Consider the following 27,367-nt stretch of genomic DNA (forward strand, 5'->3'; position numbering starts at 1 on the left):
TCCCTCCCGGCGCTGGAGCCGGGCCCGGGGGCCGGAGCGGCCCCGCTCCAACGCCGCGCCGCTCCCCGACGGGTGGCGCTGGCGAGCCGCGAGCGAGGCGCGGCGGCCCGGAGCGGCCCGGCCCGGCCCGGCTCCCCCCGGCTCCGGAGCTCGTGGCCGCGGGACATCCGCGCTCGCCACCGCCGGAGGCCGCGCGGAGCGGCCCGGCCCGGCCCGCTGCCCTGCGCCGTCGGGGGACGCGCGGCGCCGCCGGCCCGGCCCGCTCTGCTCCGCCCGTCGGGGCCGCTGCGCGCCGCCCCGCAGCTCCCCTGGGAGGGGGGCCCCGGGCCGGGGGCAGGTTTCGCTCGAGCGGTGTAAAACCGATGCCGTGCAGCTAAGGCGGGCGGTAATTTAAGAAAATTCATTAAGGAACACCTTTGGGTAGCATTGCTGCTAATTATTTAATTGCAGGAATCCCTATGGGGAAAATTATGCTAATTATACAGTAATAAACCCACTTGTTCGAAAGCACGCAATTCAGCAGCTTTCAGTCCTTCCGCCGGGACCTTCCCGGCGGTGTTGGACAGGGGCAGCGGTGCTGGGCCCGGGGCTCCGCGGCGGCGCGGGAGGCGGGCAGGCCGCCGAGGGGCACCTCGGGTCAACGGGGCGCCGCGTCGGGGAAGCTTGGTGCGCGCTGCCCTTGTCCTCGTTGCCGAGAAGCCGCTTGGACAGCCCGGGTTTGCCCGGTGCTCTTCCCACCGCCGCCGGGGAGAGCGCGGCCGACGGCGCGCCCGCCCTGGGGCTGCTCCCCTCACCTCCGTGCGGGTCCGTGCCGTCTGCGCCGCAGGCCCAGGCCCCGCATCCGCGCCGTGCTCGTGCCGGTGCCGGTGCCGGTGCCGGTGCCGGGCCTGCCGCCCCCGCGGCGCCGGGAGCGATCGCGCCGGGTGCCCAGACCTCGGTTCTGCGCGGGGGGGGGGGGGGGGCGAGGTGCAGCCGCTTCTGCGAGCGCTTCCCCTTGGGGCGAGGCGGGGGCCGGCGGCTGCGATGCCGTCGGGTGCTTTGAAACCTGCAGCGTCTGGTCAGCGCCAGCGCGTCCGGCTGCGCTCGGGGGGCGGCTGAGGGGGGGCAGCACCGGGCGCTTCCCGCCGGCCCAGACGCGCCTGCGGAGGGGCAACGGCGAGTGAAAGAACAGGCGAACTGCAATGCGCGTCAGGGTGTTTCGGGAAGGGAAGACTCGTGTTCGAAGAGGGGCAAGAACAAAGCAGCTTCGAAACCGTGGCGGCAGAAATGTGGCTGAGAAGAAAGTCTCTTTATATTTTGGAGTGCGGGGGGATTTTTTGGCTGCAGCTTTTTTGTACTGAGAAAATGAAAATCCTTCAAGTCCATGCATGAATAAGCAAGTACAGCTGGGCAGCCTAATACATAATTTATACTGATCAGTCACTGCAGATTCAACTGAATAAAGCCAAAATGAACACTAATTGTTTTGACAAACTAAAATAGTGTATATGATGGTTTATTGTGAAGCTTGCTGGTTACTGTCCTGATCTCAGCAGCTATTGTCAAAACTGATTTCTGCATGAGATGCAGAAAAAGACTAAACAAATTAGGACAATATTAAGATTAATATCTTGTTGAAGATAAAGCATTTTAATTGCTTAACATACAAGCAGAAAATAGACAGAACTGTCTTCGGGACGGAGGGGAGAATCGACGTGGTGAAGCACGGAACGTACCTGCATCTAGCGGGCGAGCTGCGATCGCTGGGGCAGTGCGCGGTACCCTGTTTGCTGAGGGGTGAACCTGGGAGAGAATAGATTTTGTTTGTTTGTTTGTTTGTTTTAGATCGCTTTTGAAATATGAGCAGGAACAACTTAGGATTGCCTTTAGACACTTGTATTCCAAAAGGGAACATCCAAAAAGATGTCACTGGGCTCCTGGAGCGTTATCTCTTCAGGCTAGTTAATCCAAAAAAACACACAGCTTAGCTCAGGGTTTGATGTAGGCGAAGGGGTTTCATTCTGGCGGAGGATTACTCTGGCTCTGCTGTGGTACGGTAAAAATCACAACGTATTGCTGGAGTGAGAGAGTAACGATAACCTGACGCTCTAACACGCTAGTGCGTGTGGCCCCGAGGTGGTCACCCGGGTGGGCCTTGGCTCTCCTCCTCCAAAGCCTCTCCTTGAGGTGGATGGGCAAATGAGAGCCTTTCAAAACTACATCAGGAAATTAAGTAAGAGGCAGCTCAGGGTAATAATAAGATTCACATGGATGCCTAAGCGAGACTTTGGCGTGGGCCACTTTGCGTGCCAGTTAATTGCTGCTGCGTGTCCTTGGTGGGCGCCTGGCAGGTGCCACCTCGCCGTCCCTCCTGGCTCGGAGCGCCTGCGCGCCAGCTGGCTCCCACGATGGCTTTCGTACCGGCCTGGGGACTTGCTGAAGCTCACGTCGTCACCGCGTGTGCCGCCACCGAGGTGTCGGATGTGGCTGCGAAATCAGGGGTGGGCTTGAATGTTGCTTGAATGAGCTGGAGAAGGTTTGGGCCCAGGGCTTTAATTTGGACTGTTATATGCATTGGGGGGGGGGGGGGGCAGCAGTTGGGAGCTGGTTCTTCCCTTGATCTGGGGTTACTGCTAAAACCAGATTCTAAAACCCTATTTGGCCAGTAAGGAAATGCTCCTCTGCACCGGGGCAATACAGTGCCTGTGCACCAGCTTGCTGAGCATTACTGGCAGCTTATTCTAGGAAGCGTGAATTTTTCCAGTGAAGGCAGAGCTACACAAAACCATGTGCAAGGACGTCCCCTCTGCTCGGCCCTTCTGCGAGGAGAAGGAGCTGGGGCAAAACATGTGCACGCTCCCGAGACGCGGGGTAAGTTACGGAGGGAGGAGGCGGCCGGGGACGTGCCACGGCTGTCACGCCGGCTGACCCTCTGCACATTCAGTTTCCTGTAAAATCAGTAGAAACAAATTTGAATAATCTCTCTTTTTCTTTTTGAAATAGCGGTCGCTGTCCTGACGCACAACGTGAGCAGGGCAGGGGCTCGCAGCCGCTGGCGACCACAGGGTCGGGTCTCCGTGCTTCGTGGCCTGCTGTATCAGCTGGCGTGGAGGAGTCAGTTGAGCGAGCTCCCATGGCTGTCAAGCCGAAGAGTTTTAATTTAATTTTAACTTAGGAATATTTTATGACTTTTGTTCTGTGGCTGTGAGTGACAATTTTATTCCATTATATATTCCGCTTGCTGTAATTTCCCAGATGTTTTATAAGTAGGGTACTGGTTGCACGTCATGGTGCCTTATTTTCCAAGAGTTCTCATGGACTTAAGTGTGCCTCAATCACGGGTATCACAACTGCTTCCTTGCTATCATGAGTTACTCCCCAAAACCCAGCTGCGTATGTTGTACACGGAAAACACGGAGGGCTTGTTCCAAAACTGGAAAACATTCGCCCAAGGCGGCCCATACCGTCCCCACCAAAACTGGTGGCCTTGAGGAGGCTCTGAATTAAAGCCTGACTCAGCCTGACGGCCCCTCCGAACCCTCGGTGTGGATCAGCTCCAGCCGCGCCTGCGGGAAGAGCGCAGGGGCTTTGCGGAAGACCCTTCCGCCGCTGGCCTTCGCGCAGGGCGGCTGGGGCAGGCGGCGCGTGCCCGTTCTGCTCGGGCCTTCCCTGCCGCGGTGCTTAGCGCCGGGCGCGAGCCTCCGCCGGGATGGGCCAGCCGCAGCCGCTGCCCTGGGGCGGCTGGGACCGCCGGTGATTTCACACGCAAGCAGCGCTAATCTACAATAAATCTTGCGAAATCAATAAAAATATGGAAAGTATATCATTTTTAAAGAAAAAACACGTGAGACATGGCCATTAAGGGCACAGCCATTCTAATACCTGTGTCTGGTTGAAACTGCAATTAAAAACATTCCAATAATAAATCTACTTTCAGTCTCGCTTAATGCTTTTAACTTTCTTGAAAGTTCAAGCTGGTATCCCAAAAATGTGCCAGGACTTTCACAATGTATTTTATAGAGTCATAAATAAATATGGCAATTAATCTAAGCTATATTTCTTTCATATTTGATGACAATTTATTATGACACTCACTCATTCAGTGCACAAAAACTCTAATGCACTTAAAATCGGATTTCAAACCAAACGTTTTATGGGAAAATATAGTATTGATCATCCATTTAAAGATACCATGTGATGATTCATAACCCGCTATAAAAAGGATCTTATGAGGACATTCAGAATGAGTTTTGTGGACCATTCTTGCCACAAAATCAAAGTTATGAGAGTTATAGTTCTCAGTGATGTGTTACATTTCTGTTTAGAATTTTCATATATAATGTTATTTATGATGGATACCAGCTTTAAAATAAAAGATTTTGCATATCTAAGAAATATATAGAGACTAATTTTCTGTTTAGGGATAGCTCGGTAGGAGGTGATGTTAAATATATAGAAGCAATTTTTCTCTTTCTCCGTTTACACAAATTCATGCATGAAATTTGTTCCTTTCAAGGATAATTTCCACTATTTTGGGTATGTTAATCAGGCGGTCTGTGCAATATGGATCTGCCGCTGTGTCCCCTAATAAAATATGTTTTCTGTGTATGACCCAGGTTTCAAATAGCATTCGTTGCTGTTTTTGTGGCGGTGCAAAGCCACCACCTGCAGCGCATGCAGCCTGCTTTCCTGGGCCGGGGGGGCATTGCTTTAAATGTTTTCAAGGCAGAAAAATTTGAGAAGAATGGCCCCAGAAAGGCTCCCGCTTGGCGCCGAGGGGAGCAGGATACCCCGCGGCCGTGGCCCAGCCGGGGAGGGGCTGCCCGGCCCTTCGGCGGTACCTGCCTGCAATAGGTTTCCTGCAGACGCTTGGTGGGTTCTTGCACAGGTTGATAATAGTTGACTTTTCATCTCATTCTCTGAGATTTTTAATATAATGATGTTTTCATGTTTGAACAGCCCGTAGCCGTTGCTAGCCTAATTATTTTCTAGATATCTTTCCTTAACGCCACAGGCTTTGGGTGGTGACACCGATGCTTGGAGAGACAGCAGAAGGAAATAAGGAGTGAAGGCTAAAGCACTTGGTTAAAGAAGAGTCTCATTTATAAATCAATTTTAATAACATATTTAAAAGCTCTCACATTTGCCTTTAATGTGTTTCCATTTCCCCCTTGATCATTAATATTTAAAATATTTTTCTTTACTGATCCTTTTTCTATTGTATCCTTTCTAACTTGGCTTTCTATCTTCAGTCTGCAAACAGTGGGTTTCCCCATGAGAAGTCCATATAATTTGACACAGGAAAAACTCACTATCCCATGAAAGAAATTCCAGAGGAGTGGGATAATTGTTTAAAAGTTCTTCAAAACACCTTAACTCAGAAAAAGGTATACACTTTCATTAATCAGCTTTCAAAATCAGTAGGCCCCACTATTACTACTGCCAAGTAATAATTAGTAATGAGCTTTAAAAAAAAAAAAAGCTGTGGGTAAGTGTTCAACAAGCCTGCCACTTAAGTGCTTTCATTCCATAAGTGATTTAAGAGCATAAGCTTTGCTTAAAGCCCATCGAGTTTGTGTGCCAAGTGCCTACTTTGCTTTGAAAATGGGATTTGGGTTCCTAAGTCGTGTGAACCTGGGAGGTGTGTGTCACCTCTTCAAACGTGGAAGAAAAGAAAACAGAGCGAACCAAGAAGGAGCGTTAGTAAATGGTTCCCCAAATGGAGTTACATAAAAAGCTCAGACAGTTGCTTTGGAGGATTCATCGCCCGCTGAATCCCACGTCCCAGGCCTGACCCATCAGTCGCGGAGGCCTCAGCCTCCTCCTCTCCTACCAAGCCGGTGGGTTTGCAAGCGCCCGGCCGTGTAAACGTGGCCTTGCAAGTCCGCGGGCTGACGTGAGGCCGCCCTGGGCTCCGCGGGTGCCGCGGAGGTGCGTGTCCTGCCTGTGTGCGGTGGTGGGGTCATGATGCCCGCATTTATCTAAGAAAACTATTTTTCACCTTAAAAGCAGGGAAAGAAGAGCAAGTGTTTTCCCCAAGGATTTTAGAACTGATGTTAAAAATGCAGCTTTGCGGGCAGTGACGGCAGCCCCAGGGGATCTCATCCCAGCCCCGCTCCCTCTGAGGCTAATTGGAGAGCACCCGCAGGTGAGTGTGGTTCCCCCCCCCCCCCCTGCCTGGGGAGGGCAAGGATGAGGGTGCCCAGGTGTCGGGGGGAGCCCCTCGTTCATGGGGACTGGCTGCACCTGGAGCAAGGGCAGGGGCAGAGGCAGGGAAGGAGCTGGGGCTGCAGCTCAGCGTGAAGCGTGCTGAGAAACGGTGCTGAAGGCTGGTGGCTGCTGGAGCAGCGTGCCCCAAGGTGAGCGTGAGGCGTGGTGGGAGTCCCTGCAGTGCCTGTGTCTTTGTGCCGTGCTCCTGCTGGGTGTCACGGGGGAGCACCTGGGAGGAGGTGCTGCTTGTCAAGGGTTTCCTTGGGGGTGGGTGAAGCAGAAGAGAAAACAGGCCTGCGAAGAGGCGAGGTGGCTTGCCTGGGGTCTCAGGATGGTTTGGAGGTTAGAGTAAAATCCCCCAGTTGTGTTGTGGTGGGCCAGCGCCCTGTCCACCGTGCCGCGTTGCCCTCGGAGGGGGCTGCCACCAGCCACGGTGCACGGTGGTGTCGAGCTTGAGTAACGTGCCAGCTTGCAGGGATGCGCAGGAGCTGTGTTTAACATGCTGTAAGCTCTCTTCGGCTAATGGAGAAATTGCTGGAGAGTATTTCATTTATATGTCACAGGAAGGCTCTATAGACAACGAAATGACATGGTTTATTGTGGAATGGAATAATGACTGCTCGTCAGAGCTACTGGAAAGAGTTTTAGATGTTTAATAATATCAATATGATTTTTATTATAATTTTATTACTTTTGCTGTTAATTCACTGTGCCTGGAAAGAGTTTGTCCTCTTAACTTGTGCCAAGTTTTATACATATATATATATATATACATACACACACATATGTATGCACATACATGCCTGTATATTTTATTTTTAGTACATTTAGTCCAATCTATGGATTTTTCATAGTTTGTAAATGGGAGATGAAGCAAAGTATGCAAAAATGTACTAAAGATGGAAGAGCAACCTGCCATGTGTATTCTTTTTTCAGAGAAGTGCTTAGTAGGAAGATATTATTCTCTAAGTATTTTAGTATCTGTTAGGGAAGTGCTATAGTTACCCTGACTAGCTTGCCTATTTTTATATATATATATACATACATACATATATATACACATATTTATATCTTCTTATCTTTGTAAATCATGTACTGTCTTTTGGATGGATTCTTTACGTATTGTTCTTTACATATTAGCATGCTATGCCTCTTTGATTATGTGGAGCTTGCAAAAAACTCTGAATAAATACACAGAGGGCATCTGGCAATGTTGGGATAACCTCTGTGCGAGGTCCTTGCTCTGCTCCTCAGCCCTTCTTGTGTAGCTTTATTTTTTAAAATTCCTTTATATAAAAAGTTGCCCCATAGATTTCTTCACCCGTGCTCTTCTGTTGAGCCTAAATACTTATTCAACCTCCTCTTATTGCTTGTAGCCCAGCTGGTCAAGTGTTTCACTGGAAAAATAACTGCTTGCCCTCCTTATGAGCCATGCTGCCGGGGAAATTAGCCCCCCGTGAGCAGCGTTGCAGGCTAACCTCCCGGAGGAACTGGGCACAGATCAGAAATGGCCTTATTAAAGCTGCCCCCCATTCCCCTGTGCTCGGGCTGCTCCTGTCCCCAAAGAAGCCTTGTGTGGGGTGGGTTTGTGGGTTCCTCTTGCTGGAGGAGGCCCTGCTGCCCAGGGCTGGGAGGGCTTGGTAGCACCATGACCACGGTTGCCACCTTCTGCCACCTTTATGCCTTTGCGTTGCTTGCATGTGACAAAATAAGCCCTGCAGTAAGCTAACTTGAAATGAGCAGGTACCATGATAGAAATAACTTTTGTTTAATAAAAATATTAAATCGATTCTCTTCTGAAGGACCAAGTGCTACATACAGCTTGTATGCGATCAACCTGTCTAGTCTTACGTTGGTGTGATAGGTGCACAAGCAGTAAATGGTCCAGAGCTTGTATTGCTTGTAGACATAGTGAGTGAACCCCAGAAGGTGTGTTTCAAATTGCTATGGGAAAAATGGCCATAGAGTACCAGGATGGTGGTTGGGGTGTGGATTTTCTTGTTTCTCTTTTTTGACAGCTTCAGGTTAGTCTGTTGCACTCTTTTTGTGCCACTAGTATAGCCTTAATTTGTTGTTCTGCTGTCTTCTGTGTGGGGTGGTGGTTAACCAGAGCCATGCTTAGTCCTGCTGGAGCATTGAGAGTGAGGGGTAAAAGCGAGGGTTATTTGTGGGATCTTTTCTGTATCTTTGCAGTGTCATTAAATGAATAAGAACCTGTATCCTTAATAATCCAGGCTCGGTCATTAATGAACAGTGTTGTAACACTTTTATGTTTCTAAACCCCAGTCCTGGCAATGCATTTGACGTGTCCCAGTCTGGGGAAGAGCAGCTGAGCCCGCGCCCCAGCGCCGTGCGTTAGCCGAGCCCCAGGTCGGTGTGCCGCTGGCTTACGGCAGCGCCGATTGCGCTCTGCGTCAGCGAGAGACGTGCTTAGGTCAATTTAAAACCAGATCCTTAAAGTCAGTGTAATTATGCAAATGCTGCCCTTGCTATTAGCACTTTTGCCCTAATAGCTGCAGCGTGTATTTTGCAAATGAAGTTACTGTCACGTTTCATCACGCTGCTTGCTGACTCGTTGCTTGGGGATGCTGCTGGGGTGCTCGGATGCTGCTCGGGTGCTCGGATGGCAGCCGCTCCGCTTGCAAACAGGCCGTCTGCACGGGGGCTCGGCCCGACTCCTTTTGAGCCCTCGTGTTAGCGATCACAAAAATGGCAACTGCCCCAAAGCAGATTATTTTTTACTTTATGGAAAAAAATAGAAAAAATAGGAAAAAATACTATTTTTTTTCTCCTCTCCTCCTAAGTATTTAACTGCAATGTTACCAGCACTCGCTATACTCCAGCCTGGGTTATTTCCAGGGCTTTTTTTTCCTTGGTACATTTAATAATTAAACTGGAAAATGAGAGTTGAGGGGGAGGAGAGCAGGTGACTGAGATTCACTGGTTTAGCATTAGGCTAAAACTGCCCCTGTTGATGGAAAGCTTTACCATCAGCGGAGCGGAGGAACGCGCGGGTGGTGCGAGTGCCCGGCGTTCCCAGCCTGCGCGGTGGCCGGGCTCCAGGCCGTGCGCCATGAGGGTTATCTGCATCTGGCAGAAAGCAGGCAGTGCTTGACAGCACGGAGCATCCACAAAACCTGCGCGCGGGAGCCCGTCGGGGGCCTTGCCGCTGCTGCCGCGGTGGGAGAGGCGCCGGAGCGGCGGGAGCTGCGTGGGGCACCGCTGCCCCGGTGGGGCCCTGCCTGGGCGCCAGCTCCTGCCGCGTCGCCCTGCCTTGGCGACGGTTCCCGGCCGGGGCAGGGCTTGTTCCTGTAGGACAGGGGACGGGCTTTGCCGCTTAAGTTTTGTCCCTTAAGATAAAAGACGCACTGGTTGGGCTAATGCCGTTTTCACTTTAAACTCCTGTAGACCCTCTGTCTGCACACTTAACATCATCTAATTCGGGTTAGCTGGCTAACGGACTTCAGCAAGAGCTAATCAGTTTACATGCACCGCGGTGGGGATTTGCATCAGGTCAATGAGGTCAGTTTTAAAACTGATTTCCTAAAGCCCCGGCAGGGCTTGCCGTATCGGCAGGGCGAGGAAGGTGGAAGCGGGGCGGTGTGCGAAGGAGGAGTCCCTTTTGTGAATCCAGGCCGTCGCTGAGCAGCACATCAAGCTGTTGGTAGATAAATATTTTTCTGGAGTCAAGAACAGAGATGCATGTGATGTTTCAGTTACCAGCATTCATATTTAAATATAAATAAGTGGCTGCTTTACTCTATAATTCAACAATCCTTATAATTATGATCTTATTATGATATTTTCATAGCACTTGCAGCAACATATGGCACTTCAATAAGCAAACAAGGCAAGAAATGGAATTAAGGATTTCTCTGATGTTTGTTTGTGTATTTGTGACTATGTTACAACCCCTTTGTGTTTTAAATACCTCATTTCTTAATTTAGCAGTTTGTATAATTGGAATGAATTTACATGGTTAGGTTGCTGCTGACGTCCTTAATCTGATCTGAGAAGTTTCTGCTCAAAAACTCCCCTCCCAGCAGCTTGGCAGCAGTAATGAGTGTTGCCCAAGCTAAACGATGGCCAGGGCCTGCATGGGTCTGTGCCTTATTGGTGCAGCTTATTTTAGCTCTTGCAAGTCCTGCTGTTCAGACAAGTGTGCTGATAAAGTTTGAGGCTGTGATCTGTGCCAAGGCTATAAAATATTGATTTGACTCATAATGTTTCTTGATATCTACGACTCAATTCACCAGACCAGTGCAACGCGGAGGCCTGAACTGCGGGGAGCGTGCGGCCCTGGCCTGACTCGGTGAAGCGCCTCTGAACCGGATTTTAATAATAATATACAGTGAGGTGCCTACCAGCATCAGGGATTACTGGTCAATACGGGAAATCTTGTAGTATTTTATACCAAAGGTTTTCTTTTATAAGCTCCTTCCTTGGCCTTTGATTCCTGTTCTGGTTCAGGTACAAAATACTGCATTTTCAATATACTAAAATACAGAGAGGGACAATGAAACTGGGAACTTTTCAGGCAGCAGCAGGGTTTTCCTACAGCGTGCGTATCTAGGCAGTGATGTGCTGTTCTTTGGTGTTGCTGTGAAGCGCTGTCGTATTCCCCGCAGATAGCCGTTGCTTTGACTTGGTCTCGGGTTGGTGCTGAGTTTACAGCCCGCGTCGCTGTGCGCTGCTGCCATCGCAGTGGGGGAGCGCCCACGTCGATCGGAATACGGCAGCAGAGGAGTCGGCATGGAAAATACCCTCCATCTGGTGTGAGTGGCTGGTGCCCTTTGGGTAAGGAGAAGTAGAATAAGGTCTTGCTCTTTACTAAACAGTCCTTAGTAGATTTTTATAATAAAAACAGGCTGTTGGCTTTTGCAGCAACAGAGCTGTATGAAAGCCTTTCTGCCAAAATACTGCCCACCCTTGCACAGCACAACTCAAAACCTTTCTAAATGTTGCTAGGTAATATTACCAAATGGTCATGCTGGAGGTGCAGATACTCTGCTAGCGAGCAAGGCTAACTGGAGTATAATTTTAGCCTTTGCAGTGTGTGAGGAGGCTTCTACTCTGAGTCACAGAAGTACTTTCAGAGTTTTCAGGACTTCTTCTCAACTCTTGTGTCCGGTCTGGTAGCTGATAAGCAAAGAAATTGTGATGCAAGTTTTGCAATTTGCAAGTTGTGATTAAATGAAAAGACAGGGAAGAAATTGAACTGCACCTTAAAAAGTGAGTGCAGCTATGATGAGACTTGCGTTGCGCAGTGCAGATGATTGTGATGGTGTAATAAAATATTCACAGAGCTTATTGAAGTACGTATTCTGTAATATAAATCTTAAAATAGCATTGGGTGTTTATTGGCTAAAAGCTATTCATCATTCACAGTTGAGTTTTAGATGTAGCTAGTTTCTTGTTCTGAGCTGATGCTCAGTGTAGTCATCTTATTCTGTATTTTACAATATCCTTAGGAATTAGATCAATGTTGGTGTTCAAAACCTTGAAGCCAGTTTGTGTCCAAGTGGCTCTTGATTTTTGGGAGGGATGAGATCTGAGCTTTTGAATGAGTCATCCTCTGCAAAGAAAAGCACTATATATTATTCTGAAGCACAGTCTCAAGGAAGCTGCCTTTGCAGTTGCTGCTCTTCGTGTCAAGGCAAGTGTTGTACACAATATATGAAGTGTAGTGTAAATAATTTAGCTAGCCTTTGAACATGGAAATAGCAACATGATAAAGCAGCAAAGCATAACAGGTTTCCAGCCAAACACATGGCTGACTAGTTAGCCTAGCTAAAACAAACCAAATTTTTTCTTGAGTGAATCCGATCTAAATGCAAGGGAGGAATGCATCAAGCCCTGCTCACAAATTACCAGCACTGCAGGGATGTGCAGCTGCAGCAGCTGCCACACTGACAGCTGATCTGGTAGTGCTCACTTAGAAGAGAGTCAAAAGCCTAAGATTAGTGTAGCTCTGTGTGTAACGAAGACTTGCTGGCATCCATGATAAACTTGCTGTTTAAGAGGTGTGTGGCACCGCTGCATGGTGATGCTGCTAGGTGAGGATCTGGGGAGTCCCGTTTTTGGTTGCAATTGCTGTGCTGGCCTCAGGACACTCGGTGACCACTGGTTTGCATGCTCTGCCTGTGTGCAAAATTTTAAGGATACTCATTTTCCTCAAAATGCACAGAATTTGCTTTCCTATCTCTGATGTGTAATACTGCTCTGGATGAATGTGCTGCATCTGTGCTTCAGATTATCTGGAGCCTACACCTCAATTTCCAACCTCCAAACAGTGCACAGAAAGTGGTATATTAAAAGTCAGTGTGCTGCTGCACTAAGGGTCTCTTAAAACTGCAAGTTTAATTCCTGAGTAAATCCGCAAGAGTGACACTTGTGCGAGCATCTGCCTGCCTGAGCAGCGAGGCTGAGCGTGGTACGTGAGGCAAGAGGGAAGCTCCTTCCTTGATCCAGAAATGCGCGGAGCAGTTCCCGACTGAATGTTGCTTGGTTGAATTGTTGCAAGCTTTCTTTGTGTATTATCCTGAAAAGCCTTAGGCACCAGATTATCTGTTCTTGCACATCTTATTTTAGGCATCAGCAGCAGTGTGTATGGAAGGCAAATTTACTATCGGAACTATCAATAAAACATAGTTTCTGTCTGTTAAATTAGTAATCATGAAAAAAGCTCCCAAGGTTTTTATCTCACTCCCCCTCTTTTTTTTTTAATTATTACAAAGCCAGTTTTAAATCTTGCCGTAGGTGAAACTGTGCCCTCCTAAGACTGTGGCTGCTTAAGGATCTCCAGGGTACCCAGTGGCATTATTGTTGGCCTATGGTATCAAGGGAGACCTAAACTAAAATCTAATAATGATTAAGTTAAATGGCTTCAAGTACTATTTTGGGCTTGTTCAATCAAAGATGCCCTTCCTGGGGGGCACGCTTCTCAGCCAGCTGCGGAGCGGGGAGGCACGGCGGTGGGAAATGAAGTTTTCATTTATCGTTTTGGTCGCTGTGGTAATTACCAAGCGGAGAGCAGCTTTCCATTAGGCTGGCTTAAGTTGTTCTGCAGTTAAGGCTGAAACTCGTGCTGTGTTATAGAGCTTGTTTTCAACCTGACTCCATCTTCCGTTCTCTGAAAAATTTCATGCTACTTCCTTTGAAGCAATGTTTTTGGGGCACTGGGTAAAAATTGGGCAGGGTTATAAAAATGACAGCTAACATAGTCAAAATACCATAATCTTCTTCAAAAATTATTTTAATTCTTTTTTGGCTCACTTCTGCTCTTAAAAAGCCCAGCCTTGAAATTCAAAATTTATTTTGTCTGGCTGAACCTAATCAGAAATAAGGATGTCTGGGTATATTTTGGAGGGAAATACGAGGATTTAAGGCCTGATTTGGGGAGGAGAAGGGTTTAGAATTTAAAATGGCTATAAATGGAAGTGCAGTTGTTCCTGGCTCCATCGGCTGCCCCGGCGAGCGCGGGGAGGAGGAGGAGGAGGAGGAGGTGTGCGGCAGGGGCACGGGGGTGTGCTGGAGGGGGAAGGCGAGGAGAGCGCTAGAGGAGGCAGCACAGACATGGCATCATCAAAATGAGAAGCTGAAGGTTGGTATTCACTTTCTCTTTCAGGTGTGCACTGCTGGATCACACTTTCTGAGCGAGGAGTCCTGGAGGTGACGCGCAGTGGAGGCGCGTGGCCGGCTGCAGCTGGTCCCCGTGCTCGTGGAGAGCAGAGGCCGTGCCAGGCACCGCAGCGCAACGGGCCGCTCATCCCGCGCCTTCGTGCCTCGGCCCCAGCCCACAAGGTATGTGACGTCTAAGCGCTCTTGTAATCCTACCTGAAGTCCTACCGGCTTGCTGGGGCTGCTTTAAAGGGGTGCCTGCAGTAGGTGCGTGGAGTTACCCTCCTGATGAGCGCTCGCATGGACGGTCGTGGGGGTAGGATGCGTCATCGGTGTCTCCATTGCTGCTTGGATGAACCACATGGTGGGCGTGGTTGTTTTTGTGTACAGTTGTGATTTTCTCCCCTTTTCTTAGCTTGCTGCAGCTAGACTGCTTGTTACAAGCCTCTGAGGAGGTGATCCCTTCTCATCAAGGGTGGTTGTGTATGTTGGGGGAATGGAAATACTTTTATTCTCCAAGAATTCTTGCTCTGATCAGGTGGATGTCTTGGGTACCAGGCATGCGTGTTGGTTGCAGATGCACTTTTCCATGTTATTTCCTCCTTAGTACGTTGCATCTGAATTGTGGAGAAGAGAGTGACTGCTGGGTGAAGATTTGGTGAAGTGATTTTTTTGCTGTAAACTCTTCATACTGCCATAGGGATTAGGAGAGGGTTGTGGTTTTGGTGGAGCTGAACGGTAGATGGTGAGACACCGGTGTGCCGTGACCCCAGGCTGAAGGGATGCGGAGTAACCCTGGTGCCGGTGGTACCTGGTGATGGTGGCGAACGCCCCGCTGTGCTGGCCGGGCGGTGGGCAGCTGCCGTGGGTGGGAACGGGCGCTGTGGGAGTGAGCGGCTGAGCCACGCGTTGGGAGGAAGGGGTGGCTCGTCGGCTGCTGGTCTGGCCTCGGCAGGATGAGCCCGGCAGAGCTTGGCCAATACCTGGCTGACTCCCTACTGCAGAGGAAATTGAGTTTGAATGCAGTTCATCTAAGAGATTATATATATTTTTAATTGACAGCAAAGATGCACAGAAATACTAGTGTTGTGTTTTAATACCAACTCAGCTGTTTGGTCAATTTAAATAGTCGGTGCTGATCAGCAATCTACCTCACCCTGGCTGGAGATCAAGGGATCAGCACGTAATTTCATTCCTGGAATAAAGATATATTTTTTTATATTTTTACAAATATATATATATTTATATATAAATCTCCACATGGAAATATCAGAACATGAAAGGTTAAATCAATATGGAGTTTTACATTGCTTAAAGGGCATTTGCATCAAAGCAGCCATGAATGCAATTCACTTGTTTAATGAATTTTTTATGCTTATTTAATGAATTTCACAAAGGTTTGGTGTTTTTCATAAAATGGATAAGGACTTCCAGTTTTATGAAATAATAAAAATGGAACTGAAGTTATGAAATGAGCAATCTCATTAGTTAGGCATGATATATTCATATGAAAGTGTACATGTTTCTGAATTATTGCAAGCAGCTCTATTGCTCTAACTGTAACTTGTTATAATAGTATTGCAAATATGCCTTTAGTTAAGATATCAGGAAGTGAGAGAAGGAAATTAGATTTTGATTGTTAATAATGATTTAATTAATACCTATTGTATTTAGCATACTCTAGATGAGTTCTTTTTTTGGAAACTGCATGCTGGTATTCAGTGGTAGATATTTAGTGAAATACAGTACTGTCTTCTCCCTCTCCCCTTCTTGTTAGAATTCTAGCTTAATTTTGTGTTTGAAGAGCCTTACCCTCTGTTTTATCATCCTGATGAACAGAGGAAAATATTATGACAGTCTCCTAGTAGTAAGAAACTGCCTTATTTTGCAGCTTGCCTTGGGGCTTCTGTAATTTAATTCTGTTCTTTTGGAATTGCCCTCTTCTCGCTAAGAAGTTCTCCTGCTCTGACAGCTCGGGAGTGAGAGGCAACTGCATGAGCATCTCCTTGATTTAAAGAGCTGTTGCGGGTCCCTGGCTACGCTGGTCCAGCGTCGCTCGCTGGTGGGAAGTTGTGCCCCTTCCCTGCAGCCTCCAGCTCCTCGGGCTGGCTCTGAACTCGGGCACGGCTCCCACTGCCCTGCGCGGCAGCCAGCCCGCCAGGCGCGGGTCCCTCTTGGGACAGCGAGGCCGTGTGTGCTCATCCTGTCTTGTTAAACTGCGCTGTCGGGCTGCTGTCCGGACTTGGAGCACGTGGGGTTACTCACAGGCACCAAATCCCACGTCTGGGCTGAGGCATTGCTCTGCGTTGCCTGATTCCTGTTGCCTTCCTTGTGTCTCCATGTGGTCTCCCAGGCTCCTGGTGGCCTGGGTCCCAGCAGACTAGCTGGGAAATGGATCCCGGTTGCATTAACCAGCCAAACTGCCCAGAAGTTGCTGGGACTTTTTATTGTGTTAGGGCTGCAGACAAATACTTCAATGCATTTCCTTCATCCCTTCCCTCTCTCCTTTCAGATATTATAGATGATTTTTCTTTTTACTTCCTTTCTGATGCTTGGGAATGACCTGGGACCACTCTGTCCAGAATGGCTTTTACAACATGCCATAACCAGAGTATTGGAGATGCACTCCGTAAAGCAGCTCCGAGGGGAATAAAGGAATCTCAATCCCCATGGAAATTCCCACAGGAATCCCCATAGCCCTGGCCCTGCTGGTTTACAGCCCATGTGCTCTGCCAAGACAGTGAGCAAGAATATTGCAGCAATAAAAGATAGTGGGACTTTCAAAATTAGTGATCTTGCCTCATTAGGGATCCACTGTGCTGTAGTCTTACAACTAATCTTGAGTATATGTGTTAAGACTCAACAAGACATAGCAACGTGGCAGGATAATGGCCCACCCTCAACAGTTATTAGAAGAAAGACAAATGAAAGGCCTGTTCTCCTACAAAGTGCGGCTGCCCTCCTTTCTGGCATGTGCTGAAGCTTCTCCTGTGACTGTGCAGTTAGCATCCGGAGCATCATGGGTTCCCAGGCTGCCAGCCAGCCCGCAGGAGCTCGTGCCATTGCATCTTCACTCCTGTATCTTTGCTCCCCATGTTTGTTCTGGCTGGATTTAGGATTATTTTGCGCAGCACTGTTGTGTATGTGGGTTTTTTTGGGGGTGGTGGTGTTGCATCTTAGTCATGGAAACATCGTTTTACTCTTTCTGAGAGAAAGCAGATTCGGTATGGTGGGTCTCTTGCTTCTAGGACTCTGGGTTGGGCCTTCGTGGGCTCACAGGCTGTTCATGCTGCCCCATGGAGGTGGTAGCCGTAGCCCAGCACCTTCCTCATCCAGACGACACCCAGCAGTGCAGTGGCCACCATGGCTAGGCCGAGGAGGCTGCCAGGGCTGTGAGGGGCACGGAAGGTCCCTTCTCCTGCCCCTTGATGTCCCTTCCCTTCCTGGGATGGGCCATTCCTTTACCAGCTCTTCTTCCTTGCAATCTCTTCATGGAGGGTTGAGTTTGGAGGTGTTCCTGTGGTTCCCATTTCTCAAGAGCGATTAAGTGCTGCTGGGAGTCTGGGGAAGGGGTAGGTGCTTAGGTCCTCCAGGTCTTCTCTCTGCTGGTGTTGTAAGCACAGTTGCTGCATGTGTGTGTGCGTAAACTCATATGCCCAAGAAAGCGCTTTGTATGGGTGCCTTGTTGATGAGCTGTCCAGAAGAAGCATTGCCTTGACTGGCCCCTCTGTTTTTAGGACCTCCTGCAAGAGCTTCTAGAAAAGTGTGTGAGGTCAGATGTGTCTGTTGTAAGATAGAGAAGCATTTTACAAATGCAACAGAAGTGTGGCAAGGTCAAGTGATTTTTTTTTTTCCCCTTTCCCCCCACCCTGCATTGCATAGCAAATCACTTCTTGGGGCAGGATCAGTATCAAGGACTTCTGAAGCCACAAAAGTAGCTTGACTGATCTTCCAGTGTGAGGTTAGGCTTGGGTAACCCTTCTCATGCTCAAAGCTGAGCCAGCCTTGGCCCTCTGCAGTGGTGAGCTCATCACAGCGTGCCTATTGTGGGCAGCAGAGTATCTGAGATGGCTTCATGTGCTGTAACAGATTTAGTAACTAGCTAGTATTTAATTTGTGGCATGAAATAACATCTCTTATTATATTTAATGTAAATATTTACTTGAGAAATTCAAATAAAAAAACATTTGCCTGCCTTCAAAGCCTATCAATTTCTCATCCGTGGCTGACAAAGAAAGCTTTGAGCTTAAATTCATTTCTAGAAATTAAATTACAATTTTCAACACTAAAGCTTCTGTGATTCCCGACACTTTTCCTTTCCTTTTATTGTGTTTGACAGCAACTAGACTCTCAAGGTAAGTGGTAGAATATAGTCCTATGTAAATATAAAACATAAAATGAAAACTGGGGGGAAGAAAAACATTTAAAGTAGGAAATTAGAACAGTTATTGAGTTCCACACTATGGTTAATGAGTGTGCAGAAAGAAAACATCTTCTTGGCCTAGTGAGCTGGAGCATTACAACTGTTGCAACACTTCTTCTGTTTTTGGAAGGAAATAAGTAATAACCTCGACACATGGGAAGTCTTCAGTTTGCATTTTTTAATGCCTCAGGGGAGTGCAGTGTTTCTGGTTTAAAATCTGTTAAAATTTTCTTTAAAAAGCAGGTTTTGTTCTGAAACCAAAACAAAAATTAACATATTAAGCATATATGTAGGTCAGGAGTGTATGGGAGAGGGCTCGGCTGCTTTACCGGCGCATGTTTTTCCAAAACTGCTCAGCTAAGGTTAAAGACCGTTAGAGGGAAGACTGAAAATTACTGTCCCCTCCTGAACCAGAGTTGGTTTATTCAGGATTTACCTTCTGTTGCCCCAGATTTAATTAAAAGCAGGCCGCTGCTGTGCGGCAAAGGCGGGGATGCGGGCGCTGCGCAGCGCGTCCCGGGCTGCCTGGCAGCCCTGCCTCGGCTCTGCTCCCGCCGGGCTTGGCGAGGGCTGGGGAGGGGTCTGCCACCCGTCTCGTGTGACCCCCCACCTGGGTCGGATCCCGCCGCGGCTCCTGGGGCGATGGTGTTGACGCAAGGCTGAGCTGGTGCACGCCGGTCCCTCCGCGCGCCCCGAGCGTGGGCGGGGGCTGTAAGCGGTACCCTCCGTCTGAAAGCAGAGCAGGCAAAGACGTGGCTAAAGCCTGCTGCACGTGTGCTGTAGCATCCCATTCAGTCCCTTTTTTTTCTGTGCTGCTGATGTGCTTGCACCATCTCCACAGCTGCACTTCAACGGGTCCTTCCCTGCTTGTGGTCAGTCATGAAATATCCCTGTTAAACTGTCCTGTGCTGAGCTGAGTCCTGAGACAAGTCAAAGTGACCGGTTTGCTTATTCATTTTAAGGTATGTCTATGTGGCACAACGGTATGCAGCAGGAAGGTATCTGAAACTGCTCTGGATACATTACTGTGGTTTCAGCCAAATTAGCAGGTCATTTGGACCCAAGCAATAACTATCGCTTTGTGCCTAGGCCAACAGGCTCTCAGGGGGTGTTGCACTAACTCTGCTATGCTGCTGCTTGTGTCTTGGTGAACTTACTGAGAGGTGGCTGAGCTCTGCACGCCGCCGCATTGTGCAGTTTGGAAATCCTGTGTGCTTCGTGTGTGCTATCTTAAAATCCCTTTCAAGTGGAGATATAATTATTTTCCTTCAAATTCCTCTCCCAGTGCAGTTACTGAGCAAACTGTTGGAAGGTGGGAGCAAACTGATCAATATTTTACCTTTTCCAGGCTAATAAGCTCATTATTATTGATGTGGTATGTGCCTGACTTCCTTCGGTCTGAAAAATGAGTGTCCCGAATGAAGTAACCGGGGAAACTTCAATGGCACTTTCCTTGGGAAATGCATTGGGGCCAGGCTGGGGTTTATGGTCAAAGCTGGCGAGAGGGTACTTAAGCTCTGCTAGGACTAGGTAGTACTGGTGGGGCAGGGCACTCCATGGGGTGAGAGCTGCATTCCCAGTCCCTTTCCTGAGCTGGGAAGAGCCAGGTGGTGAGCCTGAGTCCCTTGTGCACCCAGTGAGCGATTCCTGAGCTTGCCTGTACTTGTTTTCTCTTGTCCTTTCTCTCTCTCCGATTTTGGCCGCAAGTTTCACTCTGGTCCTGAAGCTAAATGTCTGATCGACACGGTAATGTTCTGCAAAGCAGCTAGCTTTTACCCTGTTGGCATTAAAAAAAAAAAAAAAAAAAATCCTGTCCCCTTCTGCCACAACTTGTTCTCTCCCAGGTTTTAGCTCTGCTCAGTAGTTGCATGCTGGCTCCGATGCTCTGCAGTAACTGAGCTTGTGCACTACTGCATGTGAGCTCACAAACTTGAAGACTATTTTAAAGTTTGCATTACCTTTTTTTTTGTTTCCCAGAGATGTGTAGCTTAAAATTAAATGGCTCAAATCTGGATCAAGATTAAATAATTTGGGTCAAGGCACAGTCTCGGATGCCCTCCAGGAAGCTCAGTCAGTGGTTAACCTAATGAGCTCCTGTAACTCCACACAAATTCAGCTGAAACAGCATTTCTGCAGTAGAAGGAAATTTGAAGCTTAATAACAAGTATTCTGATTTTTAACTGTGTTTGAGAAGAGTTTTGGCTCTCATATTCAAACCAAAAACCAGAAGCCGTGTCAGAGCATTCGTTGAGCGCTGGTGCTGAGCAGCTGTCCTGAAAAGCTGCTGATTATCCTGCATCATGCTGTAAATATTGGGATGCTTCTCCCTTATTATCATATAATAAGTGAGCATGGGTTCTCTTGGGTTAGCTCAGGAATTACATTGCTGATCTTAAAGACTGCACAACTCCTGGCTGTGTCTGGCGCTTGGTGAAGTGGAAGGAGGGTCTGCTGGGGCCCCGTGTGCCCAGCTCTCCGGGCTCCTGCGTATCCCCCTGCTTGGAGAGACCAAGTGTTTGCAACTCGAGAGTGTAAAATGTAAAAGTGCTTGGTTGTCATATGCCATTAGCTGTTTAAAGCCTGACATCTCAGGAAATGCTTCGTTGTAATCCTCCAAATGAAGAAATCTGAAGTGAACTTCAAACTGTTTGTGCAGTTTGGATATCGCGTTACGGGGTCAGATCATGAACTCAGAGTGGTCTTCTCTCAAATTGGTTTAAACTATAGTCAGACGGTTCAGGTCCTGGAAAATGAACTTTCAGTTTCTTTTCTTTTTTCTTTAATTTACAAGTTAAACTTAGGAGAAATGCCTAGATGAAAATGCTTATAGCTTACCCAGGCTTTCTGATCCGGCTGTTTTCTGAGACACCTCTTGCTCAATGGTGCTGATGGCTTAGCTTTACCAATCTGCCAGGATTTGCTTTCCTCTTCCTGCAGTCCCATGAGTAATAGGAAAAGCTGCATTGCAAGTGTGTGCATTGGCTGCATGGACTTTTGCTGCTGCATCTAGTTATATGTCATGTATCTGCCTGAGAATAAAAGCTTGGATCTATGATGCTATATAAGGCAGATTTTGTTGTTGTTGTTGTTGTGTGTATTTTTGTTCCTGAGTAGTATTTTAGTTTTCTTGCTCAATTAAGTGATACAGCAGAAGACATGCACAATATGTGAGGACGGGCAATTGTGGTTCACCAAGGCAGCCAATGAAAGCAGCTTTGTAGGCATCCCTGATGTAAAACCATTTCCATGTTCTCGTTAGTGGAACAGAAATCAGTGTTGGGTGGAACCAAGTTTATTCCATGGAGATGCTGAAAGGTTATGTTGAGCTGTCATTCACTCTGCTTCATCCTTGATGTTGCTCCACCAAAACTAAATGTGCTTTCAGTTCTCAAAGTCTTTCAAACCAACCTTTTTTTCGTGCCCAGGTTAAGGCCTTTCAGGAAGTGTTTGTGGATGTGGGGTGGCTTTTTTTGTTGTTGTTACTTCAAGATGTCATGATTAAGTCAGTGTCTGCTCATACGTCCTTCACTCCTTGTGTTTCATCTTTGGGTTTTTTCTTCTTTAAACACTGTGGTCCATGTTCATCCCTGTATGACTCCAGGGGGTTAATTTGCCTCTGACTTCTAGTAATAAAGGGCTGCGTATGCGGCTGGTGGGCCGAAAGCTGTACAGCATGTTAGCTCTTCCTGAAGTTATTCAAATTAAATCTTGGGCTGGATGAGAGCCTTTGTGCAGATGAATTTGTATCAATCCCTGGGAAGAAAGCATAGATACAGTGGACTTGACAGTGAATTTAATAAAGGTGAGAGTAAAAAGAATGCTTGATTACTGGAGATTGAAGTAGATTTCTGCCTTTTGAAGATGTTCAGTGTTGTTCCTACTTCTTATTATAATCTTTCCTATTTGTTTCAACATGGGGAAAACATTAGAATTCATTTGCAGAAAATGGCCTCAGAGTCGTCATTTTGCTTTGTGCTTGCATATTGCCCTCTGTTTTTTGAAAAAAAGAGAAGAAAAAAAAATGTTTCCTTGTTAGATGGCTTCCCATGCTGTACTGAGTAATTGTGGCTGCCTTTTCCCTTGAAGAAAGACCTCTCTGATAGGGACGTTGGAGTAAACCAGGTTTCCAGCTGGTTAGGCTTTTTTCCTCTGGTTAGTGCCCAGCCCACTTGCTGCTCTGCAGGTGTTCATCATCATCTTGGTCCTCTGCTCATGCTGAAGGGGTCCCTGGTGCAGAAGCATCCTGCCTGGGCTGAGCTTCTCGCAGTCTGTCTGCATAAGACAAAGGTCCCCTCAGCAAGGGGGAAGTGAGGAGACATCACATCTTGCGATACCAGTGAGCACTGAGGAATGTGCAGTGGATGTGACTGTGTGAATCACTTGCTTTCGCATGTTTTAATATTGCAGACCAAGGGACGGGCAGGGGGATAAAGACAACCATGAACTGTTAAGATGCTTGCCTTAAATTTGTCAATCCCTGTACAACATCTGCATGTTGTTTTTGCTTCCTTCCCTGCCACTTTACAGAAGGCTGGATCAGTGAGGAACAGATAGCTCAGTTCATAAAACAGCTCTTCTGTAAGCTAGACGCAGTCGGGGAATGTGCTTCTGGTGGATTTATTCCATGAAATGCAAGGGAAGGATTCATGAGTACATAAAATAACAGCCTAATCAAAGAAATAAACAAGAACAAGTCTGTAATCTTCACAAAATTGGGGGAAAAAAGTGCTTCTGATGGACTTGCTCCTACTGTTTTCTTTGTAGCTGTTTCCAGAGCTCAGACCATCTGTTCCTTGTTGTAGGTTGTTAAGTGAAATGTGCTGCCAATACAAATAGCTCTGCTTGATGTTTGTTTGCATAAATTGTTTTGAAAGCTTCATGACGAATTTTAAGGATTACTTACAGGGGTAGGACTCTGTGGAGGAGGAAATATAAATTTGATGATGCATGTTGGAATCCATTAATTTGTTTGGAATTTCTTATAAGAGAGAACATCCTATGCAATTGGGGAGGGGAGGAGGACAGGGACACAATTTCATCTTGAGCCCAGAAGGTTGTAGTGGCGATATGCTAACTTGGCCACATTGCAGGGGAAAAAAAAGCACAGCAACCATGATCGATCTGCTTTTGCATCTTTCTGAGCGTAGTTGCCTTACCCAACCAACCCCTGTGCAGCATTTCAAACTGCACAGAATTTCAAAGCAGTGGCAGCTGTTTGGGTTTTGTCTGTCTTAGGAGCTTGAGAGGCAGCTTCTTCCAACTCCTTGGCTATTGGAGACGATTGCATTTGATCGCAGACCTTGAAATGAGTGAGAAAGGTGAGGAACGAGGTGAGGTGTACTTGGTGGCTGTTTACTATATGGCCCCTATGACTTGTGCGCTTAGTGCGATTGGAGCAGTGTTGTGCCATGCGTGCCGTAAGCACACAATGGGGGAGTAATTCCCGCTCCCCGAACCTGGTGATCTGAAGGGGGAGGAAATGTACCCTGGAGAGGGCTGGGTTAAAACCATGGAAGTCAGTGACGGAGCAGGAATATGCCATGCTGGCCTATGTGCTCGATGGTGCTACCTGATGGGGAAGGGCTCCCAAGCAGTGGGCTCAGTGCAGGTTATACAGGATTTAATTCTTTCCTTGCAGTCCTCTCTCAGCAGAGACTTAATTTGGGTGGTTTATCTTTGACCTTACTGTTTAGGAACTTTCCCTAGTTTAAAGTCAAAACTTGACCCTTGCTTCCCATCACGCTTTTGAATCTGGGTTTCAAATGCTTGGACAGTCAGATGTTCCTCCCTCCTTGTCTTCAGGAAACTGTACGTTAAAACCATGACTGCACACACACACGCACACATGCTCATCACAGCTCCGCAGCAGTAATTCTCTGGTTTTAAGTGAATTGACCTGGCTGCTTTCATCTTCAGGTAATGCAGCCCCAGTTTATAATTCAGACCAGGAGCTTATGGAGATTTAGAAAGAGGCCCAGAGCTTTGCTTTACTGTGCCAGTTAAAGCATTTATACTGATGACAGTTAAATTGTTGAGGGCTCTGTTATTCATTTACATCACAGACACTAAGGTCCTCTGACGACCTACTGCAAATGTAAGCCAGATGTACCTAAACATATCTATTGTACATTTTACTTTATTTCAAACACTTCTCCTGACTTTCAACTCAAACCTTCTGTCTCTCTTGTCATGCTACAGTGTTTAATGATATTTTATTGCATTAGTTCACAAAACCCTTGAGTTTTTCAGTTGTCCTAAGCTAATGGACTGGATCTGTACCCATTTGCTAATACAAGATCTTTTTTAGTAGGTAGCAGAGCTATTAAACATAAATCAAGGTTTCCGATAAAATATTAGGTTTCTGCTGCATCTTACAAAAGGATAGTCTGCAGTTTTACCTGATTATTATATCTTACAAGCTATAGTTAAAGCTTGTTTGGGGATTTACTGCATTCCATACCTAGTAATTTCATACAAATCCATAATGATTATTTTGTATGTTCCTTTCATTTAGCTCATAAAAGAAACCACATAGTTTGCTAGCTGCAGAAAAGAGAGTCATCCCCTAGTATTTCCTTTGGAGGGATGTACTAAAAAGTATTAGAAAGGAGAAAGAAGAAGAAAAATTTCTTTTCTACTGCTGGTCTGATTTCTTGTTATACAGGTTAAGTGGTGAACTATCCTGCCTTAATAAGACAGAACTAGCCTGGCTTGCTACAGGGAGGGGAGAAAAGCAAGCAACACTTTATTTAGTAGCACTGAAATCTCTGTATTTCTTCTGAAAAATAGATTATAAGTCTCTCCAAAGCGTATATATTTTATTGTCATACCTTTAAGAGTAGAATGAACAGGTGTCTTCTATTCACCTTTGGAGCTGGGTTTTTTCTTTTTGGGGGAGGCATGTACTGTGGTCCCAGCTGTGGGCAGTGCTTGAGCACAGACATCCCTTAGCATTGCTCTTAATACATCCTTCCAAAGCCAAAGTGTCTCCACTCCCTACTGTTATGTTTAAGTGCATGCTTAAGTCCTTCTGAAGCAAATATGATAGCAGTTAGGCCATCCCAAAGTACTGGTAGGAAGACATTAAGGGATGCACCTCAGCATGCGCACAGTCTCTCCAAGCAGGATGTAAAGGATATGTTTGTACCTTTAAATGGCTGCTTCTTGTATTGTAGCAAACTTAAGAAATAGTGCATCGTAACTTCATCTCATGCTGGTCTAAATCTGGTGGAATTCTAAATTATCTGCTGGGTTAGTTTAGAATTACGTTTAGTGAAACAGAGCAGAAGGTGGCTTCTCATTCCTTGGCCAGAAGGTAAATGGAGTGGACTGGAACTGGTTGGGAACTTCTGATAAAAGATTTATTTGGAAATGCTGATAGGATGAAACAAAGACTTAATGAAAAGGAATCTGTCCAATGAAAGTGTCTTGGGCCACGATCCCAGAGAGCATGAGAGCGCTGTTCCCCCAGAATAGCCTAGGGGGTCCCCTGGGATGTGGGAGTCCTGGGTTCAAGTTCCCTCTGTGGGATTTCTGTGAGACTAGGTTTCTCCCGAATCAGGCTTGTGGTCGGACCTGTGGTTGTGATGGGGTGAGTGTGTCACATTTAGGGAGGGAAGGATGAAATGTTTTAGAAACTGTCCTGGAATGCGATGTGGGGTGAAAACCAACTTAGAAACCTCAAGTATTTCCTTGTGAAACAGGGCTCTTGTAGCTTGCAGTACAACTGTTTTCTTTCTTCAAACTTTGGTTTACTCTCTTTGTGAGGTTGTGTTACCAGCACTGTAACTCTCAAATAGTCATCGACTGTTGTAATATTCTCTAGCCTCTTAAACAAGGTGGCGTACTGATGCGGGAACTCCAGCCCGCTGATCCCTGGTGCTCTTGCAAAGGAGCAAGAGGAAGACTACTACATTTACCCAGAGGGTCTATGGACAAGTGCTGTAGTCTGATGTTTGGATTTACGTAGGTTTCTATTGAGTAAATTTGTGACTGCATCTACAGTGTTTGGAGTCAGGTTGCTGCTATCAGGTGCCTTTTTACTTGGTGATAACAGCATCTCTCAGGTCACATTGGTGTTCCCCCAAAGACAACAAAGTTAACTGTTGACTGTGCACTATCACTTGAAATACAGTGCTATCCAAACACATGGGTTGTCTCTTCTCTTGCTGAAAAAATAGGAGCAAGCATGGTATACCTGCTGATCAGTGGATACAAGCAGCTCCTGTTTCAGCATTTCCTCAACCGAGAAAACACAGCTAGGCTTCACAAGTAAACCGCTAGAAATAACACAACTGGAAATGTGATCATCTTAATGAGAATTTAAAGACCAAATAACTGTTATATAACTCAAGGTCATTCAGCCTTTTACAGACGGTCTCTTAGTGAAGAGTGGCGTTGTCTGAGCAAGGAAGCTCAGCAGTTTGTGATTTGAGGCATCTCACGTGGTCAACTAGACTTGTGGGCGTTAGTCTCAACAGAGAAGTGGACTTGGGGTCCATGTGCTTGACTCTGGGGATGACCCCAGCTCTCCACTGGATGTCAGTGTTCCCCAGGAATGCAGCCACTGGAGCACTTATCTGGCAGTAAAAAAAAAAAAAAGGGGGGGGTGGGGAAGGGAGTTAAGAAAATTAAAGAACAAAGCAACCTTGGCTCTTAAAGAAAGCAGTTTAGAAATGACAGTTTTATGACTGTTCAAATCAGCCCTAATTATAACGCAAACCACAGCAGAAAGATTGTGTTTACAATGAAAGACATCTTACGTGACTTCCGGGCTCACATGCCAAAAAGAGTTGGTTTTAGTTTCAGAAAAAATAAATGAACATTCTTCACTCATCTCCCCACAGTCCTGATATTTTGATTTGCTGTAGAGTAAGTGACTCTGTCTTTGTCTCTGGCAGTTTTTCTTTAACAGCCACAAAAAAATATTTTTTCAAATCAGTGAAAGCATGAAAGTGTCACTAAATGATTGATTGCTTGCTGGGTTTCAGCCTTTGATAATTAAGCTTAACGCAGTGTCTCCTCTTCACTAGAGAATGATATTGTACCAGATTCAAGTGACACGTGAAAAATTGAAATCAGAAAATAAAAACCTTTTAAAACCCATTTGCTCCCATCTGTTGCATGGTGCAGAAA

At 46.9% G+C, this 27,367-nt stretch overlaps 2 long non-coding RNA genes across 3 annotated transcripts in view; both read left to right on the forward strand.

Moving 5' to 3' along the window:
• LOC112984390 (uncharacterized) overlaps window positions 1-27,367 on the forward strand; it is a 591,798-nt gene that overhangs the window by 229,658 nt on the left and 334,773 nt on the right. Inside the window, exons 1-2 of one of the 2 annotated variants that reach the window (XR_010391382.1) lie at window positions 6,113-6,127; window positions 13,817-13,992. This is a non-coding gene — a long non-coding RNA (uncharacterized LOC112984390). Of the gene's footprint in view, window positions 1-6,112; window positions 6,128-13,816; window positions 13,993-27,367 lie in introns of those variants that run through there. The other variant, XR_010391380.1, reaches the window with a different exon arrangement.
• On the forward strand, window positions 35-4,590 carry LOC112991982 (uncharacterized). Its single transcript, XR_003261406.2, has 2 exons — window positions 35-2,850; window positions 2,983-4,590. It is a non-coding gene; the product is annotated as an uncharacterized LOC112991982 (long non-coding RNA).

The sequence above is a fragment of the Dromaius novaehollandiae genome, chromosome 13 (assembly GCF_036370855.1).
Source record: "Dromaius novaehollandiae isolate bDroNov1 chromosome 13, bDroNov1.hap1, whole genome shotgun sequence".
NCBI lineage: Eukaryota > Metazoa > Chordata > Aves > Casuariiformes > Dromaiidae > Dromaius > Dromaius novaehollandiae.